A 5,760-nucleotide genomic window follows, 5' to 3' on the forward strand; every position below is an offset into this window, starting at 1 on the left:
CCCATATCTATCTATCTATCTATCCCTGTATCTCTATCTCTCACGACGCGCCCTGTCTCAAATGACTGTCACAATAGGAAAGCTGTTACATATCGCCACTGTTTGTAGAGAAACTGTTGAATGTCGGCCGCTGGGAAATTGGTGTGTACATGACGTGCGAGCTTTTTGGCGCCAGATGTCTCGGGAGGTGATAGATTTACGTAATGTGCAGCGGATGAAGCATGCTGCTTAGCCGTTAACGGGGAGGTACAGCTAAACTGGTCGCGTTTAAGGACAAGCGGGCTAATCCAGATTTCGGGGGTTTCCAGAAATCTTGACCTACACCAAAAGCCAAAAGTGGGTAGGCCTATTGCCCTACCTATAGCAGAAGTTTGGTTTCATTGGTGTGTATGTTTGTTTGGTTACAGAGAAAACTTTCATTGTCTTTTAAAGAAACTGAACCTTGTGTTTAAAAGCGGACAATTATTTTGTTTTTAACAACAGAACACCCGCCAACCACCCACTACGGAAAGCTCAACACACATAATTAACGTTTTAATTATATATATTTATATAGACTAATAAGTTTTCTTTAGTAGGTGGTTGGCGGGTGCCTAGGTGTGGTTTGCTCCTTCTTTCCTGTCAGACATCTGCTATCGTCCTTATCTCTCCTCCACTTCTTTTTGTGTTTTTTTTTACTCTCTTGTAACACCTCTAATATTCGGCACTTATGTTGTCATCGATCTTGGGACTGGGGTGTCTGTGGACTAGGGTGAAGAGGCCATGCATGTTGAGGATAGGAGGGTACAAGGGGTTTTCACGAGACTGGAAAGACCTAAATGAGTGGGCGGTTGACGGGTGCTCTGGTGTGGTTTGCTCCTTCTTTCCCATCAAACATCTATCGTCCTTATCTCCCCTTCTTCTTTTTTTTAAAATGTTTGTTACTCTCTTGTAACACCTTTAATCTCCTGGCGCTCATATTATGACCTTATGCAGTTGCGAGCGCCGTAAAACCTCTACTAAAACTAAACTAAGACCTAACTGCCCTGTGACCGTGTAGCGCCGGTTGGGTTCACGTTGCCCATTCCCCGCCACCAATGGCTACTCTGTCGTCAGCTTACAAAACGCCTTTGTTTCCTTCACAGCAATTTCGAGAAAACGAGTTTTTATGGTCAGCATAACCATTGAAAATAGAGTCATACAGAAACTTGAATTTTCATTGATTCAAAAACTAGTCAGTTTCACTTGTATTTTTATCACACAATCAGATTTTCGATTTAGCAAATAAAACATTTTGGCACCAAAATGAAAAAAGGTGTTTTGTCAGCTGACGTCAGTACTGGCTTTAGTTGTCTACTCTTGCATGAGGTTTCGGCCCAGTGGGAAAGTCATTGGATCGTCAAGTACTGGGTCGTTGTGCCTTTACCGAGACCTGCTGTGCTGATTTCTGCACATCTCGGCCTTTACTAAGATCTCGAGGTCCACGGCCAGAGGGCAAAGTCATGCATTCTGCTCGGTCCATCCTTGCATCTAGACTTTCTCAAACTGACTGGTTCCTTTGCAGCCTCAGAGAGTGTGTTGATAAGAGTAGTAGAGGTGTTTGGCAGATTAGACACCGACTCAAGGGAGAGTAGGGGTGTGTTAGTGAGCAGCATAGCGTCTACCGCACATAGGTGGTTGAACTGCCTCCTGCACCTTGTGGGGCCACGCCAAGGAGTTAAGAACTAAACTGCTTGGGCCACATCTGCTCCCAATCCCATCCTGCTGTTTTGACCCCCGTAGGAAACAGGGGAGAAGGGGGGGGGGGTTGATTTGGTTTGTTGGTGCCAACAACTCGCCATTCGCCAGAGCCATGTCGGTGAAAACAGCGATCACCACGGGTAGGCTCTCGGACTCGCAACCGTAAGGTCGTGGGGTTCGAATCCCGTCAGGGGCCCGACGTTGTGTCCTTGGGAAAGGCACTTTGCACAAATTTTCCTCACTTCACCCAGGTGGGAATGGGTACCCGGCTATAGACAGCGAAAGATCTTGTCAGTTTGTTAGTGTTTGAGCGCTTAATCAGCTGCTTGCACTGTATGCTTCCCGGGAAGCTGAGAATGTTTCCGAGTGTTCTATGGTCTGCTGGGGTAATAATATAGTGTAAAGCGCATAGAGCCTGCTGTTGAGCGGGAATATGCGCTATACAAATGCTATTTATTATTATTATTAGTGGTACGGTTGGCTAGATTGTCAACGTCTTAGCTATGGGGGATACCGACGCCCCTAAAGGAGAATGAATGAAGTCTGGCTGTGAAAGCCGTGCGGAAGCTTCCAAGCGGATCTGTGGACTGTGGACCAAGGCAACAGGAATCGGGAATTCAAATGTGAGGACCATATAATGTATGAAACTGGAAATGTATTTTGGGTAGCTACAGAGAGGAAAAGATGAAGCATTGATATTTTGGGACTTAATGAAGTGTGATGGAACGAATAAGGACAATACAGACGCTGTACAGGGGAGGTTATTCTATATTCAGGACTCAGGACACATGGACGACAGCTCAACACACACAAGAGAAGTGGATATCATTTTATCTGGACCACGTCGTGCACTGAAGTGTAGAACATCTGTATAATTATAGCAGTTGAGTGGTCCCTCAATGAGCAATTATGGGAGTAAACAGAAAATAGATAAAGGAACTAGAAGGATCTGACACACCTTGAGAAAACCGAAAATAGACTTTAGCCACCAAGCCATAAGAAGGAATCTGCAAGGAAAGAGGAAGTACTTACTTTACTTCATCCGTCCTCTTGTACCTCTAGGGCGTCGAGGGGAGGAAGAGCTTCCTGTCTCTAGCTAGCTTGATGGTCTGGCTTGATGGGATATTGAATGCTCTCAGGGTATCTTTCACACCCTGGATACAGGTCTTTCTTGGTCTTCCTCTTGCTTTGTACCCTGATACTTTCCTCTAGTAGGCTTTACTGGCAAGCTGGTTAGGTGCCATACGTGTGAGATGTCCAAACCACCTGATTGTTTGCCTTCGAATATAGTGGAGGACAGGTGTTGCTCCCACCATTTCTCTGATCTTGTTGTTTCTGATCCAGAGAAAGAGTAGAAGGCTTAAAAGTACTTGGGAGGGGGCTAGGTTCGGACTTAGACAAAGAGGAAATATGATACAGCTTGTCAGAGGTGGAGACTATAGCCCAGGACAGATGTAAATTTATGGAGAACTCTTGTTGGTGAGCCATACAGTTGCACAAGGGAGAAAGGCTGATGATGGAACCCATTACGTCATGTATACATTTCAAGCGTGGCTGCAAGCAAATGCGTGATAGGGTTTTCAGTAGGGATGACCTATCAAGATACCAACCCCCCCCCCAAAAAAACAACAACAAAAAAACAACAACAACCCCGCCTCTTCCCCCACTTAACATAAAGCCCTCCACTGATTACTGATTGGTTGAAAGTTTTACTGTTTCCCCACATCTATACACTATACACCAGCCAGCTCAAAACGAAATAAAACCTTCCCTGAAATTAGACCTAAGAGACAGTTTTTCTAGTTTAAAAAATGGCCGAAACTTTTTCAGCCGCCAAAAGTTGTCAAGTAGTTTCAAATATTGAAGCTTCAGCTCGTCGCCTCAATTCACTGATTTATTTTTAGTAGCACGATCTGTCTGTCCTGTTTTCCAGTGGTTACACAGCGTGACAGCTGTTTGTTCTCGTTGTATCAGAATTAAAACCCCTTTATTCTATGCCATTTTCCCGTGCATGCTTTCTATTTCTATTCTTTCCTTGACTCAGATATTTATTAATCTCCCTGTATCTGTTATAGATAGCTTTTGAGGGTCACCAGCTGGCTTTCGTAGCATCAGAATTTATTTGAAACCCTCTGTCATTTTCCAATATTTGTACACGCATTCTGACCTTGATTCAGGTTTTATGAATCTTTCTGTGTGCCTTTTGTGTGCCTTTTAATGTAAATAGTTCTTGAGGGACAGAAGTTGGTGTGGGGCATCAGAATTAGAGTAGAGCCCCTTCTGTGTCATTTTTTAATACGCGTATTCTTCTTACTTTTACTCCGTTTTTATCTCTGTTCACCTCACAAATAATTGCGTTTGGTGGATAGCAGTTTGTTTTCGTAGCATCGGCATTAGGAATTTCCCAGGATGTACTTTTGCATTCTGATCTTGGTTCAGATTTATGAGAATCAGAATTATGAATTTTCCAGTATGTACTTTTGCATTCTGATCTTGGTTCAGATTTATGAGAATCAGAATGATGAATTTTCCAGTATGTACTTTTGCATTCTGATCTTGGTTCAGATTTATGAGAATCAGAATGATGAATTTTCCAGTATGTACTTTTGCATTCTGATCTTGGTTCAGATTTATGAGAATCAGAATGATGAATTTTCCAGTATGTACTTTTGCATTCTGATCTTGGTTCAGATTTATGAGAATCAGAATGATGAATTTTCCAGTATGTACTTTTGCATTCTGATCTTGGTTCAGATTTATGAGAATCAGAATGATGAATTTTCCAGTATGTACTTTTACTACCTTCTAATCTTGGTTCAGATTTATGAGAATCAGAATTATGAATTTTCCAGCATGTACTCTTGCTTTCTGATCTTGATTCAGATTTAATTAACTTCTGTGTACCTTAGAAATAGATTTTGATTAGAATCTGATGCCTTGGGTGCTGTTGGATGTTTTGATCAACTTTGGGGGATGATCTTTAGATTTGTTTTTGCGCGTGGTTGGCAGGTGCTCTGGTGTGGTTTGCCCCCTTTTCTATCGAGCATCTCTGTCGTCATGATCTCTCCTTCTTTTTGTGTTTGCTACTCTCTTGTAACACCTCTCATCTTCGGCACTCATATGACCTAATTGTGTTGCAAATGCCGCAAAACTCACTATAACCAAAACCACTGTGTGACTTACTTATAATATAAATACGGTATAGCTTGTGATCATGATCGGTTCTCTTGGGCGCCGCTAGATGTTGAGATTGAATTTTGTGATAATCTTTTGAAGCGCCTTAGTTGCACCTCTCCAACGAACAAACTGGTTTAGGTTAGAATAATGTTGTTGTTTTAGTATTAATGCGCACATATGTACGAAAGGCTTGTGAATAATAAATGATAACTTTTGTCTGTACTGAGTTCACAACTCGACGTCCTGTGAAATTACTTCACTTTAAACTTCTTCGTATGGTCGATTTTAAGCTCAAGGGGGCTATCCCGAAAAGTGCTGTTTGGAGAAAATCGAAGGTCAAATTTTGGCCCTTTGTTCAGTTTCTTTTAAATACAAGAAGAGTTTCCTCTATAACCAAACAAATATACACGCCAATGAAACCAAACCTCTCCTATAGGTAGGGCAATATCCACTTTTGGTGTAGGTCAAGATTTCTGGAAACCCCCGAAATCTGGGTTAGCCCGCCGCTTGTCCTTAAAAGCGACCGTATAAACTAACAATGAGGTTTATGAAATACTAACAGTGGTAACCGAATCTACAGTGCTACAAACGATGCACAGCTCTATTATAAAAGAAAGAAAGGCATTTTTAAACTTGAAAAACTGGAAAACCCATAAAAAGAAGGAAAAACCCCAACTTTTTAAAGAAGACTTATACATTTAAAAAGATAAATACACAGTTGATCTTATCGTCACATCTTGCGCAACTGAACTATTGAGAACTACTTTTTTATGTATTGACTTAACTTTTAGAAATCTCTTTTGGCTTCTTATGATTTGCCATTCTTCTCCGTCTACAAAGGAGTGTACGTTGTCGGGGGTGGGG

General features: G+C 42.0%; 1 protein-coding gene across 1 annotated transcript in view; it reads left to right on the top strand.

Annotated features, from left to right (window-relative positions):
• Window positions 1-5,760, top strand: part of LOC101856417 (transmembrane emp24 domain-containing protein 5) — a 21,886-nt gene that overhangs the window by 6,312 nt on the left and 9,814 nt on the right. The gene's annotated exons all lie outside the window — the stretch shown is intronic.

This window comes from Aplysia californica, unplaced genomic scaffold (genome assembly GCF_000002075.1).
Source record: "Aplysia californica isolate F4 #8 unplaced genomic scaffold, AplCal3.0 scaffold00119, whole genome shotgun sequence".
Lineage (NCBI taxonomy): Eukaryota > Metazoa > Mollusca > Gastropoda > Aplysiida > Aplysiidae > Aplysia > Aplysia californica.